Genomic DNA, 16589 nt, shown 5'->3' on the forward strand with positions numbered 1-16589 from the left:
CATAAGGGAAATGCAAATCAAAACCACAATGAGTTATCATCTCACACCTGTCAGAATGGCCATCAGCAAAAAGACAAGAGATAAGTGTCCGTGGGGATGTGGAGCTTTTCAACAGTGAACACTTTTGTGCTGTTGGTAGGAATGTAAACTGGTGCATCCACTATGGAAAATGTTATGAAGGTTACTAAAAGAATTAAAAATAGAACTACCATATGATCCAGCACTCCCACCTCTGGGAATATATCTGAAGGAAATAAAGTCAGTATCTTGGAGAGATAACTGCACTCCCATATTCACTGCATCATTATTTACAATAGCCAAGACATGGAAACAACCTAAGTGTCTGTCAATGAATGAATGGGTAAAGAAAATGTGGTACTTTATATATATATATGTATGTATATATATATGTGTGTGTGTGTGTGTGTATATATATATATATATATACATATACACATACTGGAATTTTATATATATATACACTGGTATTTTTTATATATATATATATATATATATATACACACACTGGAATATTATTCATCCCTAGAAAGGAAGGATATCCTGCCATTTGTGACAAGACAGATGAACCTCAAGGGCACTATGCTAAGTGAAATAAGCCAGAGAAAGACAAATACCATATGATCTCACTTGTATCTAGAATCTAAAAACTAAACTCAGAAACGGACTGGTTGCCAGAGGTGGGGAGGTGGGAGAACTGCATGAAAGTGGTCAAGAGATACAAATTTCCAGTTACCAGGTGTATAAATTCTGGGGACATGATGATTATGGTCAACAATACTATTTTGTATACTTGAAAGCTACTGCAAGAGCATGTCTTAAAAGTTCTCACCCTACTCACACCAGAAAAAGGTAGTGTGAGTGATGGATGTGTTAACTAACCTTAGTGTGGTAACCATTTTGCAATATATAGAACATTCAATTACCATGTTGGACACATTAAAATTACCCAATGTAATATGTCAATTACATCTCAATAAGGCTGTGTGTGTGTGTGTGTGTGTGTATGTGTGTGTGTGTATGTGTGGGAATTCTCCAGCCGTAGGCATTTCTCCTACAAAAACACATAATTTGCAAAAAGCCAACCAGGTAATAGTATAGTATATAAAACACAGCAAAAAAACTAGGAAATGACCATCCCAGCTATCTTTGTAGACACATGACAGAATAAATGATAATATTTTGCACTATGGTTAATCTTGCAGGCTGCCTCAAATCCTCTCTAAGGTTTAAACCCTAAATAACAGTGCAGTATGATTTTCACTAAATAAAATAAAAATTAAAATATTTGGCTTTTTGTGATGATCCCATTATCAACCTAGAAATTAGATAATCATACATAATGAATATTAGAGAAGCATAAATAAATTGGCATGGCCTACCATAAATGTGAAATTGTTTAAACCTTCCTAAAGCTATTCCTAACTAGCAACAGAGTTTTGCGTGAGTGACATCTAGGGGCTTAAAAGGATTAACAGCCAAACAGAGTCATCATCTAAACTCCTTAAATTTTCCCCTCATTTGCATCTGAGTAATTGACATATACACAGTTCAACACCTAGTATAGAATCTATACCACTTAAAAATTAATGTCCTGTTATCTAAAATGCCATTACCTAAGACCACGTTTTTTTAAACTATTGCAATATTGTATGAGTTCCACTGATTGAAGACTTAAGAACATGAAAAGTTGCTTTGGATGGATGGATACTAGAGATAAGAATGGATACTAGAGATATGGATACTAGAGATAAAAGTTTCCGTTTTCTTAAAATTAGCAAACTTCAAGAAAAGAATATAGGTCTCCCTGTTCTTTAATCTCCTCCCATTGTCCTCAATGGATTTCATTCTATAATCCCTTCATAGAAATGTTAGAATCCTTTTTTCTTACCTTATTTCTCTGGTAAAGATTTTGTTGTAGCTCTATTATCTAGAACAATGCATCAGATATTAGAGGAAAGTAAGTTTCCACCTGAGGTAGTTGGATGGAAAAAGAGGTTAAGGCCTATATTATCTCCCTGTATCTACATGGCACTCATGTGAGGTGCAGCAGTTCCCCCTTATCTTTGAGGGATACTTTCTAAGACCCCCCCCAGTGGATGCCTGAAATCTCAGATAGTACCTAACCCTTATATACTATCCTTGTCCCTATGCATACATACCTGTGATAAAGTTTAATTTGTAGACCCATCTTAACTAAGTGTGTATCATGCCCTGTAGCCATAACTTTTGCAGTTTGAGGTGCAACAGCAAAACTAACAGGAATTTCTTTTTCCTTCTTCCCAATTTCACAGATAGAAGATTCATTCTTACCCTAGATCTTAGCGACTTCAGCAATTTTTTTTCTTTCCTCATTAAGTCCAGAACTGTCAACCTTTCACTTAAAGGAAGCACTTTACAGATTCTCTTCGGCAGATCTGAATTGCCAGCATCACTCCTCTTGGACTTTGCGGCCATTATTCAGTAGAATAAGGGTTACTTGAACAAAAGCACTGCGATAACTCACAGACCATTTGATAACTGAGAAAGCTACTAAGGGACTAAAAGGCAGAATACACTGGACAAAGGGATGGTTCATGTCCTGGAGAGATGGAGTGGGACAGCGCAAGATTCCATTACGCTACTCAGAATGGCGCGCAAGTTAAAACTTATGAATTGCTTATCTCTGGAATTTTCCATTTAATATTTTCAGACCGTGGTTGACCACAGGTAACTGAAACCAGTTTTGAAAGCAAACCTGCAGATGGGGTGGGGAGACTACAGTATTTATTTGTTAAAAGTGTTTAGAGTAGCTTGAGATTGTAAAAACCCATTCATACATTAAATATGTTTAATTCAAGCGTATTTATATAATTTTCTATATCCAAATGTTGAAATCTATTTTTAGAATTTTGATGACTTAATAAAACAATACTTTTAGACTTCTTGCTGCTTGTATTTTTATATTTGGTTATTAACTAAACGGTGAATAAAACTACTTCAGAATGTTTTATTAGCTTTGATATTATGTAAAATAAAGCCTTTGGTATTCTCCTTGCCCTTCCTTACTATGAATTAATAGGATATTCCAGGTATCTCAAAAAATAACGCTACCTTTTTCTTTTCCTAAACACAAAGTCCAGAAGCTTTTTTTAAAATTCACTGTCAAAATTGCTCTTTATATTGCAAGAAGACACTGGGGTTTTTTCTAATTATTTAATTAAAGGTCTTTGCTTCCCCTCAATTGTCAGTACCATATGCACCATACCTTGAGTTTGGATGCACATTTACCTAGAAAGTGGCTGTCAAAAGCCATATTCCCCTTCAGAGACGCAATCTATTTGGAAGAGAAATTTCTAGGTCAAGAGTAAGTGTGTATGAAGGAAAGTTGATATCAGAAACTTTAATCACCTAGTCCTGTAGGACTGCTATAACCCTACCAGAAACTAGCCCCCTAAATATTCAGGTAGCACTTCTTCATTTCCTTTACCACTGGACATAATTTGCATCCATCTCCTTCCACAGAGTTTCCGGTTATCTTCTAGTCAAGTCCTAACTACATGACTCCCGGGAGGAACCACTGTACTGAGAGAACGCACCTCAGGCTGCAGCAGCCGCGCAATAGGGATAGAAAATCCAATTCTTATGATCAAAGTACAAACCAACACATTGTATGGAGGTGGGGTAGAGTCTTTTGCTAAATAATGAATTTTACATTATTTGTACAATTCACATTAAAACAAGTTAAATATGACAAAGTGTGGAAATATGGGAGATTTGGATTCGGCACATGGTAGGGTTACAATAATTACTTGTTGAATGAGTAAATGAAACGTAAAGCAACATAGTCACCGAAGAGGGTTCCACATATAACACAAAACAAGAAAGACAGAGCGGGAGATGTCCACTCTCTCCATCCCACTAGCAAGTCAAACCCCCCTCCACACATTGCCTTATTTTTCTACCCTCCCTTATGACCAATTTTATTGAGCTGTCTACACACGTTGTCACTACTTCACCATCTCCCATTCATTTTATACCTTATTTTTTAGTCTGAGGCCATCTTCCTATAAGTCCCAGACTGACTCGAGATGACCACAGGGGAACAGAAATGGCGGCAGGGCAGCTGTGGGGCGATAGGGCCTGGGATATGACAAACATACCTGGAGTTTCTCTCCACCTTCCCAAGATGGCTCCAAGGATAACCCGCTTCTGGGGACAGAGGAGCTGGACCAACACAGTCCCCACCTCCCTGGCCTAAGGCAGTGGGGAGGAGGCTTTAAAGAGGTTTTGATGGCTATGATAAGTGTTAGACAACATAAAGTACAAGGTGTCATGGGGAGCACAAAATAAGAGAGTCTAATCTGGACTAGCCTTACCCTAGTACGGGTCTTCATAGGCTTTTATTTACAGAAAATAGATACAAATTCATTTTTATTTGAGGTTAAAACTAGAATGCCAGGACTTCCCTAGTGGCGCAGTGGTTGAGAGTCCACCTGCCGATGCTGGGGACACGGGTTCGTGCCCCGGTCCGGGGAGATCCCACATGCCGCGGAGCGGCTGGGCCCGTGAGCCATGGCCGCTGACCCTGCACGTCTGGAGCCTGTGCTCCGCAACGGGAGAGGCCACAACAGAGTCTCGCGTACCGCAAAAAAAAAAAACAAAAAACAAAAAAAACAACTAGAATGCCAGTTTTTTAAAGGATGACATTTTAAAATCAGACAGCATAGAGAACCGCAATGAGAAGCCTGCGCACCGCAACGAAGAGTAGCCCCTGCTGGCCACAACTAGAGAAAGCCCGCGTGCAGCACCGAAGACCCAACGCAGCCAAAAATCATAAATAAATAAATTTTAAAATAAAAAAAAGAAAAAGTGGGAAAACTTAAGGTTAAACACGAGTGGAGTTTGTTGAATGAATATGATAGTTTAAGGATAAGAGAATGAGAGAGATAACAAGAAGTAAAATCTGTCATTCACATGTGTCCCAAATTTTCTGAACAATTCTTCACATTTGAAAATATGTATGTATACTTCCTCCAAACATAAATATCCCAAGAAAAAATTTTCCATCCCCTCTTGCTGCTTAAGTCATGATAGGTGTTTAAATCCCACCATCAGATGTACCTGTGCATGACTTTAATTCAGAACTAAATTACAGGAAGGGATGGGAGCAGAGGTTGCCATGGTTGTGGATCACAGCCATGTCAGTGGTGTTCTGAAGTCCCTGGCCGTGGAAGAAGCTCTGATTCAGCATCTTACTGATCATGACAGACACGGCATGCTTCTGGAACTGGCAAGTGGAGTGGCACCTTCATAACTGGAAGCTCTGGTCTTTGCAGGGCTAGAAGATGGTGCTGTCAGTCTCAGAAGCACAATCTGTATCAATCAGGCTTCCAACAGGAAACAGTCGATATACTCAGAAAAGTTTAGCTGAAGAGAATTGAATGAAATGACTGATACAGAGGGGATTTAAAGGAACAAACTAAGATGGTTAAGCAGCCAGGGAATAACCACCATTAGGTTTGAAGGGACAAAAAAGGTAATGGTAAAGGAGCCTGGGAAAGGTATGGCCAGGGAGGAGGGCCCCCCTGACAGAAGATACAGCCTTAAAGAAATGCAGCTGCTGCCAGCAGACAACACGGCGGAGAAAACTAAGGAGGAATAAATACCTAACTTCTCTCTTCCTCTGAACTCTGATCTTCTGCTTGATGCTCCTATTGGCCGGACCCAGCCAGAAGCCAGGGTGCAAAAAGGCCAGCGAATGCAATCCATGGAGGTCTGTGTCCTAGGGTAGAGCAGGGCAAAGAATGGAGAAGGGGTAGGGCCAGGTAGTCAGCTAGCAGGGAATAACCATCACATCACCTCTAGTCTGTTTATTCATCTGGAGCTTTTTATGTTCTTAATAAATCTACTTATATTACTAGAGTGGATTCTGTTGTCTACAACCTAAAAACCAGGTCTGTATGTCGTTTGTATTTGAAGATGAAAGACCCTTAGGGAAATGAGATGGATTGTCTCCTAGTTGGGTTTGAAGGCAATAAAGATGAGGTTAACATTACAGGAAATGGTACACCACTAATCCTTGGCATGGGGTGCAGTGGTAAATATTACCTAAAGTAGCACTGAGGTAACCTGGGATAGAGTCACTTGCCTTCCAGCAAGTATCTGGCAGATGAAATGGCTTTTCTGAAAACTCATTAAGAGGGGCGCAGGGCTTCCCTGGTGGCGCAGTGGTTGAGAGTCCGCCTGCCGATGCAGGGGACGCGGGTTCATGACCCGGTCCGGGAAGATCCCACATGCCGTGGAGCGGCTGGGCCCGTGAGCCATGGCTGCTGAGCCTGCACGTCTGGAGCCTGTGCTCCGCAATGGGAGAGGCCACAGCAGTGAGAGGCCCGAGTACCACAAAAAAAAGAGGGGCACAAAAAAACACAGGAACTAGAAATCGACTAATTGCTTCTAAATGCACAGAACTTTAAAAAAATTAAGTAATAAGTTAAAGGTTTTAAATTCTCAACTCCAAGCCTGGTCAAAGATTCAAATAATTTTTGAAATATGTAGATAAAGAAAAGCACTAGTTATCTCTGAGAAATGCAGTAGTACCTGTCCTTCATAGGTCAAGGAGAAGGATGAAACATGCTGCCTTTGAAACTGTCTCCTTGATCTCAACAAATAGAATGGGATACTGGCAGAGGCCAAAAGACAGCCCCAAAGCCACTGGAACAAGATGCATGTGGTTAGTGTGATAGTCAGCCGGACTGGTGTGCAATACACATAGTTTATCCTATAGAAATCTTTGGTATTATCATAATAATTATAAGGTCTCTAGAAGCAAAATAAATGGGTAGTTAATACTTGATTGTTATTATTATTATTTGAGTCACCACAGTAAACAGCCCAACCCATTTCCTAGATCTGAATCAGTTTCCAGAGCCTCTTGATTACAGAGAAGAATGGGTAACTTGATGAAGGACCCCATGACAGCATCACAGTAGTTCCTAAGTATGAGATTTTTAAAAGTGATTCAACTTTATTAAAATGTGGAGACAGTATTCTTCTTCTAGCAGTTGGAACAAGAAATTCCCTTAAGCAGAAATTCACTTTTGTTGAGAAAAGTCTTTAAATCATAGGGTGAGAATCTCTACAAAGCCTGGCTATCTGCTGATGCAAAGATTTGGGACAAAGAGGAATCTGTCCAAAAGAAAGAAGGGAAGAAAAAATGATGGAAGTGGCAAAGAGAGGTAAAGAGAGAGCCAAAGAGTTGGTGAGAGGCTTCTTTGTGGAAAGTGGTAAAGATTGATACCCAGTTTGACATGGAATAAAACAGGCAACATGTAACAAAAAAATCTTTCAGAGATGGAGAGGACAGACCATATGGGTAAAACCTAGGAAGTTTCTGGCATTTTGGAAGGACTGGGCCCTCCACAAGCCATGGTATTAATAGTTCAACCTTATGCATCTTGAGACAGAGAGGTCACAACTGGCAACTGGCTTATGAACAAGAATGCATAACTAATAACCATTATGCCTGAATATTGCAAACAAAAACCAAATCCTGTAAAAGATCACTCTTTAACCCTCTATCCATAACACTCAGTGACGAGAGGGATGGGGAGATTTCCTGTTCCAGTTCCTATTTCTTGGATGTATTTGTCATGATCCCACCCCTCCTTCTCCAGGAATTCTGCTAAGTGTTTTCTTGAGCGCCTCCAGAACCCACCTTTTATTTGCCCTCTGTCTCACACCTTTGATGTCAGCCACGCTTTCGAGGAAGGGGTTGGAATGGTCAAAGTAATCACCTCCACTCCCATAGCACCACCACTGTTTTCTTCTTTCTCCAGTTCTAAAAATCATCAGCTTCCTTCTCTTTCTGGAGTTTCAGTCATGAAGTCCTAGATGGAATTTAGCCAAGATTTAATGTCCCATGGTACCTGGCTATTCCATGAATGGAGATCCCAGAGTCTGGGGACTGACAAGACCCCAGGGACAACTACAAGACCTGAAACTGAGGGTAGCATTGAGTGTGGAGGGCCCACAATGAGGAAGAAGTCGAATGATGAAAGAATGAGGGGATGGAGAGTTCCAGGGGACTATCTAGGAAAAAGAATCACAGAAGGGGACCCAAGGATAACAGATGCAGCACTCTTCACGTTTTACAGAGACTACGGCCAATTATAACTAGGCTTCTGTCTTTTAAGACGTCTTGAACCTTATAGTTTCCTCAGTGCTTGCTATTTTGAAATTAACTGATATTTCCTTTTCTTCTCTATGATGTCCAGGGCAAAAGTTCTGCAGAAATTAAAAGATGTTTGAGTTTTCATTTTAAAAGCAAGGAAAATCTAGAAAACCTGTGTTATGTCTATAGTGGCTCTTGACACAAATTAATCACAGTGGTGGCTTAAAAGAAATCAAAATGCGTTACATGCCTGGGGAGCTGTGAGAAGGAAAGGAGGGGAGAGAAAGGAGGTGATGGACAGTCAATTTAGGAAATCAACTGACCCTAAGACCTTAATGGGCAGAAAACCCTGTGATCTTAGCTTTTGATGCCCTGTGCTGTTAAGAGGCACCTATCGATTCATAAATATGGCCACGGCCCACAATTGTAGGATGTGCATCTAAGCACCTAGCTCTGCTACTTGGGGCTCACGGTGGGTTACACAAGCATAACTAGTTTTAGTTTTCTTGTTCAAAAAATAAAAATAACTGGGCTTCCCTGGTGGCGCAGTGGTTGAGAGTCTGCCTGCCGATGCAGGGGACACGGGTTCGTGCCCCGGTCCGGGAGGATCCCATATGCCACAGAGCGGCTGGGCCCGTGAGCCATGGCCGCTGGGCCTGCATGTCCAGAGCCTGTGCTCCGCAAGGGGAGAGGCCACAACAGTGAGAGGCCCGCGTACCACAAAAAGATAAATAAAATAAATAAATAACAATACCTACCTCCCAGAACCTAATGAACTAACTTGTGTAAAAGAGCCTTGCCAACCCCATTAACTTACACTTGTATAGTACTTCCCAGCTAGAAGGCAGCCTGCTCCAGTGGGCAGCGCTGGCATTTGCAGTAATCCTCATGTGGATCTGCCATTATTAGCTGTGCAATCTGTCACAGACTGCTTTGCTTCTCCCAACACTGAGTTCCTCCTGTCTGTAGCTAGGATTTCACAGCCTTCTCCATAGAGTTGTGGTTCAGAACCATTAGTACTTACAACAGTATCTAGCACCTAGATACTCAGTAAATGTTGGTTCCCTTCCCTAAACTGGATGAATGGCCTTGAAAACATCCCAGTAAATGACCTGAGGGAGCCTGCACTGGCTTTTTCTACCTTGCATAGAGCCCTGGACATCATGAATATTTTTCCCCTGTGAATTACCACATCTGGGTTTAAATATGTGATGCATTAGTTAAAATAACTCATCTTGCATTAGAATTCATATGCAGTTTGAAGTTCAGGGTCAGGATATTGCATTTTAATCCACACACAGCTTTGCTCTTGAATTTAATGGCAAAACAAAAATGAAAACGCAGACCAAAAAATGATGCTGTAGGAAAAAACTAATTTTTGAAAAGGGTTTAATAATAGACTCCCAGTTTCTTTCTCTGTTTTACTTTCCTGTTACTTAACTACAGCTATATATGCAAGAATTACAGACGGGCAGACTCCCCAAAATCACATTTAAATTACCGTAGGTTCTTTGCTTTTTTATTCTTGAATCCCTCTCACCTCTTTTTTCAGAGACGCTGCCTTTCTTTCCTGTGGCAGAACCTCTTGCTTCAAAGGAAACTCATTTGCCATGGCTATGGACAGCCCCATGAAAGCAATGACTCTTTCCTTCTTCTGCAACCCTCCATTTCCTCAGCTCACACTGAGACATGCACCAAGTTATGGAAAGTGATCTTTCCCAGGGGAGTTCAACCTGAATTCATCTTGAAGTCCTGACTGTGTTCTGGCTTTTGGATGCTGTACATTTCTAATTTTCATCTTCCTTCTTTAAAACTGAAGATTCTTTGCATTATTACAGAGATAAGGAAGTTGAAACAGGAAGCATGTAATGCAGGTGAGACACTGAGATCTCTGGTTCAGTTCTGGTTTCCTCTATGCTTCATATGTGTCTTTGGGACAAATGCCTGGACACAGAATTCTTTCTTCCTAAAGACTCTCTAAACAGTTCTGCTATTAATCACCAGTTGGTTTCTCAAAATAACTTGGCATAGCTAAAAGTAGCAGAGTAAGGAAGTTCTGACATATGGTGAAGTTCTCCAACAGCAATTGTGGGATTACAGTTTAACAGCCACAGATCTGTGTGCACATCTATTAAATGTGTCTTGAGACGTGAGGCGGAGGAAAGCCCCAAATACTGCTGATGGCAAACACGCCCAAATTCCCATTCCAGGGATCTGCAGAATGTGTTTAACCCAGGCTTGTGAAGGATGATTAAAATAGTTTCTGACTCTGTGCCTGCAAGAATATAGACTAAGCTTTTTTCTCTAATAGCAATTGAATTCCATATCCTTACCTTTTCTCCTAAGCTGACCTAGGAAGAAAGGCCTGTCAGAAAGTCAATTCCAGGACTTACAAGAAACTGGGTGGGGTTTTTAAAATTTTCTCTCTAGAATATTTAAGGGCATCCAATCAAGCCACAAAATGTAAAAGAAATTAATTCTCTAATCTATCATTACTGCTAAAAAGAGACAAGAGGAAAATTCAACTGTAATGAAAGTTTCAATTATTTCAATTACAGTACATCTCTTTTCAAAATGAACATTCTTTTACATCAGACATCTGCAACTTAGTGCTAATTTGCTCCCCAAAATAGCATAAATTATAATACTTTAACCCAAAACAAGGTAAAATACATTCACAAATTATTTAATGGTATTTAGAAGTGTAAGAATTATAAACATATCTGATTGGTAAAGTTTTATCTTTATAGTTTATTCAATTATTGCCAAGGACAGCATGCAATTATATATATATTCTCTATATGTTGTGTGTGTGTATGCATGTGTATATCTGTATTGTCCACATATGCAGATAAATTGCTCTCCCCTCACGGTCATAAATACCCCAAGAAAAACATTTTATTTATTATCATGTCTTTGCCTTCTGAATTTCCATGAATGTCCACAAGCATGGGAGATCCAAAGAAGTAATTCACTGCCTTTTTCTCTTATGTGGGTCCATCTAATTTGTATCTAAGCATTTGTAATTCCAGTAAGGGAAATAGTAATTCTTTCCATGGACCTTACATTTGGCGATAAGGATTAAATCTGCTTCTCAAATCAAGACAAGTTATCGCACAGTAAGCCTGTCTTACTGTCCCCAGGCAGTGTGGGTGTAACTAGTTTTCAATGACAGACAAGAATGGCCCCGTGAAAGTGATCTTCAAGAAATCCGAACAGGGATGAGCAGAATAGAACTTGGGCATCGATGTGCGGGAGCTCGCTCCTACTGGAGACCTGACTGGTAAATACTCAGGACTTAGGAATTAATACTTAATTTCCTAGAACAAAAGTATTTTGAATTAAAATGAAAAAGAGTCATGATATTTTACCTTCACATACAAAGATTCATTAAACTATCACTATCAAAATAGTAATCATTACTGTTGAGTACCTGTTATATATTATAAGGTACTTTTTATCACATTGCTACTCTACCCTATGAGTCAGAAATTATTACCATTTTAGCAGCAGCAAAACTGAGAGGCCTAGGGAGTTTAACGTACCTAAAGTTTCAGAACATGTAAGATCCCAAGCTTAGATTAGAACCCTCTCTCTGACTCCAAAGTTCATTCGGTGAACCACTGACATTTTATTGCCTCTTGTGCCTTCATGGATCCCATGCGCTCACAAATATAGCTGTTTCTTTTTACCAGCTTAAAACCTTCAGAACTGTGTGCTGAGCTAATCACAAGAATTATTGACAAGTTCATGACTGATGTGCACCCACAGGCTGTTTAAACTGACGGCCTTTGAGAGTTCATGCTAAATTGAGTTGTTGGTTTTAATTCATCCATCAACTAAATATTTGTATCAAAATTGCCACAACAGTCAATATCTGCAAACTCCTTCATTATATAGTGATACTATGGTCCAAAACCTTCCCTGCTTTTCACATCTCCTCAACATTCTGCAATGAAATTTCAGTTTAGTACCAAATTGCTGCACACACTTTAAAAATTCCTTTTAAGTGTTACCTTTGATCCAAAATAATATAGCAAGTCACAAAGCCCACACTTTCCTGTTGTTTTCTATACCTAAAAATTGAATCCTATGATTGAATGTGGAAAATGAATCTGACCCTACAATCCATACATCAATTTTGTCCCCATCTTTATCAGTAAGAGTAATATTTAGAATGAAAACAAAGTGTTCTTAGAAATAATGCCAAGACATAGCTGATAGAATTCCACAACAGCAGTTGATAGGAAAATATCATTTACTTTCTGAAACTGGCAAAGCATAAAGTACCTGGCATGTTGAAGATGTCTTACAAATGTTAGAGAAGGAAAAGCTTAAACCTTGGGGAAGTCACCGAAAGTGCAACCTTATAAGAATCACATTGTGAGAAGGGAGATGCCCCAGAATTTCAGGGATGTTATTAAGCCGTGGGCAGACGTCCTATTGGTTCACAAACTATTCATTAGCAGTTCGCCTAAATCCTTAGTTCTCTTGAAACTGAGAGATCCTTACCCTGCCCACTTATTTTCAAGTAATTCCAATAGGAGTATGTTATTAGATGGTTTTTAAGGATGAATAAGGGAGTTTCAATGGCGATCAGCAACTACTCTTCAGCTCAGAGTCATTCCTTATACCTTCAAGAATAACGTAATTTAGCTCAACTTCATTTTTGGTGAGAAATGATTAGTTATCTCACATATGCAAGAAAAATTTGTATTAAAAACTCAATTACTTTGCTCAATTGAGATTACCTCCCTAGATGGAACGGGTCATTACCATACAAATGTGTACTCCACACAGAAGCTTCTCAGATATTATGAGAAAATATATTTATTTCATTAATAAGGAGGTGAATTTGAAACCTTATGATGTCTACTTAGATTACCCTACATTTCTCCTGATCCCAATGTAAGTTTCCACTGTTCACTGAATTCCCACAAGAAATTACACGTGCAGTTTGCTGAGGAATAGTGCTACATATTTTTTTTTTTTTGTACATTAGAACAAGTTAATAGTTTATACTAGATTATTTCTAAGGTCCCTTCCAGGGCTAAATTTTAATGACCTTATGTTTATATTCCATGCATTTTTATATTTATACTGAATTAGTGCACAAAAAAGCTCTGTACATCATGTCATTTATTTATGCTATCTTTCTTCTAAAATTTCCATATCTCTCATATGATAATATTCCATTTTTTCCTTTTCCAACCAGGGTGACAATGAGTCTTATGTTAATGACACCTGTTCTTAAATAATTATCCTCATAAACAACGGTCTCATCTTCCTGCTCAGCAAATGCACTGCTACATCTGTGAAATCGCAACTGTTGCCATGACAACAGAGGTGGCCAACAAGGAGAAGAGGCAAAGCTTTTGTGTAACATCGAGTAGAAACAGCATGTAATTTCTTAAAGTTGTTAGTCAAATTAGAGTTCGTGATCTGTTTCTAAAAAAGAGAAAGAAATGTGTAACTTTCCCAATTTTGTTCTCCCTTATAGGTTAAATGGCTCTAGGAAAATATCTCTGCATAAGATAAAATACTCCCAGTCAAATTCAATTTTTGTAAGCTTAATTGGCCTAAGTCACCTGGCCTGACCATATGTATAAAATAGAATTGATGCAACACTGGTGCTATTGCTTAGTAAACTCAGACCAACCCAAATTACCCTCTGTTAACCAGGGCCTAGTTTCACCCACTTTGTTAAAATTTCTGGGGTGGTAAGAAGGGAGGATTTGATGTAGGCGTGTTTTTCTATCTGTCAGCACGTACTGCCCTCCGAATTAGAGCACAGCACGGCTGCAGGGAGAACTGAAAAGATTGGTGCAGCGGCCTCGCTAGGCACACAGACGAGGGCCCTTTGCTGTGCAGCTGAAGTAGCTTTTCTGCAGTTGGTTTTCCTCACGCCGCCTCTTAGATCCCCAAGGATTTCAGAGCCTCTGATAAGAAAACAGATAAGACTCAAGGCCAGAGTCTATATAAAAATGACAACAAGCTCTCTGAAGGAATGTGGGCTGACACAAATGAATAAATCTAAAATACAAATCAAAGCCAGGGCCGTGTCACTGAACACTAGAATCCCTCCTGGATGAATTGTGAGAAGCAGCAGAAATGTTTGACACACGTGAAGTCAGTGTGTTAAGAGAAAAGACGCAAGAGGGCGGGGATATGGGGATATACGTGTACATGATGCTGATTCACTTTGTTGTACGGCAGAAACTAACACAACATTGTAAAGCAATTATACTCCAATGAAGATGTGAAAAGAAAGAGTAAACAGAACAGCGCATGTCAAACTGAGTAATGTAATTTGGGGAGAGACAGGAGTGAAGGAAACTCATAGGTTACACAACTCAGGGCCTTCCCAGAATACAAGTAATTTTTGCGAGACACAAACAATCCCAAAGTCCCAACGCCAAAGTTATAAGAATTACCACGGGTAAACATTGGTTTTCCTCACCCAGGGGACAGTAGGAACAAGGCAGTTAGTGTCGGCACTATTGTCGCTCCCGCAGAGCTGCTGCTCCACCAGGATTAACTAGCTTTTATTTCTCTGTGGACATCCTGCGTTTTTTTGTGCTCAGATTCACAGTTGCATTGCACCCAAGGTCCCACCCTGAGCCCAAACAAGCCAGAGAGAAACAGACAACCTTGGAGCAGTACGGAGTCCCCCTGGGAGGGAACCCATCTCAGGAGAGAAAAACTCCCCCAGGTGCAAAGATCCCAGGTCACAGCAAAGGAAGGAAATTCTGAAGACATTCTGGGGTTTGTCGCTCTAAGCAGTCTCCAGATTCCCAGGAACTCCTGTCTGCTCTATTCATCTATTACTCACTAGACTGGGCTCTGAGGATACAGAGCAAGGAGAAGCTGTCAGTGCACAATGAAAACTTAACCTGCGGGCTTCCCTGGTGGCGCAGTGGTTGAGAGTCCGCCTGCTGATGCAGGGGACACGGGTTCGTGCCCCGGTCCGGGAAGATCCCACATGCCGGGGAGCGGCTGGGCCCGTGAGCCATGGCCGCTAAGCCTGCGCGTCCGGAGCCTGTGCCCCGCAACGGGAGAGGCCACAGCAGTGAGAGGCCCGCGTACCGCCAAAAAAAAAAAAAAAAAACTTAACCTGCAGCCCAGTAACCAGGCACTAGAGAGCAAGCTACTACAAGTAGGCTCAGTGTGTGAGGAGCTAGGGGACTCTGTAAGAGCACTGAACAGGGAGATCTAACCTCGGGGAGCCGGAGGAAGCTTCTCTGGGGAAGAGACAATTAAACTGAGATATAACCAGGCAGGAGCCAGGGGCCAAGGAGGGGAAGATGAAATTGTGCCAAGGCTCTGAAAGATTCCATGTGATGGACTCAACTCCAGTAAATCCAACATGGGGGTCGACAGGCATTGGGTTGTGTGGCTCTTCTATCTTGTTTTTAAGGATAGGGACTAGTATCCTGAGGGTAACGAAGCCATTGAAAAGTTTCAAGCAGAGGAGATAAAGGGTCCGAAATGTAAATTAAAATGGAAACAACTGTTTTTGGTAAACCCGGCGACGTACCGCTACACAAGCAAGGTGGTTTGGTAACTCCCCAACAGGTTAGGACACAAAAGGAGAAGGGCTGTCTTTTTCCTGCTTTGCGATACACAGGGTCCGTGCAGCCTTGGCTTCTGGAGGACTCAGCGCACCCCCACCTCGCGGGGCGGGGCCGGGGGGGAGTGTGGGAGCGTGGGAGATGCTGATTCCAGAAGCATAAGGACTGGGCAGGCTGCATCGCCTTGTCAGGTTGGGCTGCTCATCTCTTTTCCCCGGTTTGTATTCAACCAAATACAACCCCAAATCTTGTTCAGACAGCATTTGTAAACATTGTTAAGTTTGATGGAAATTTGGGGGCAACATAGACGCCACGCATAAAACAACATAAAACAGTAAACATCCCTTTTCTTCAAAGCCCTCTAGCGCCCTCACCCCTGGAAAAAAAAACCTCTCAGGCTTCAGCCTGATGACCAATGAATCTGCAGTACCTAGAACAGTACCCGCCCATATGAGGCAAGCAAGTATTTGTCCATTCAAGCAATGAGCCTCCAGGCTCGTGTTTCTGGATTCCCTTCCAAAAACTCCACTTTCTCAATTCCTTATGCAGAATAATTTACATTGCACCTCCTACTCTTTTCCAGAGCTGCCCTTACACACCCAAGGATTCATTAATATGCTCTGACAGAGGTTCTCACGGCCCGCCTCTCACTGCAGGGAGGAGCTGGCAAAGCCTGGATTCCAGGCTTCTCTACCCCTAAGTCTCTGCAGATAGTCCACGTGGGATTAGAATAGCCGGCTTTCGGGCTTCCCTGGTGGCGCAGTGGTTGAGAATCTGCCTGCCGATGCAGGGGACACGGGTTCGAGCCCCGGTCTGGGAAGATCCCACATGTCGCGGAGCGGCTGGGC

The sequence above is a fragment of the Orcinus orca genome, chromosome 12 (assembly GCF_937001465.1).
Source record: "Orcinus orca chromosome 12, mOrcOrc1.1, whole genome shotgun sequence".
In the NCBI taxonomy this organism is placed as follows: domain Eukaryota; kingdom Metazoa; phylum Chordata; class Mammalia; order Artiodactyla; family Delphinidae; genus Orcinus; species Orcinus orca.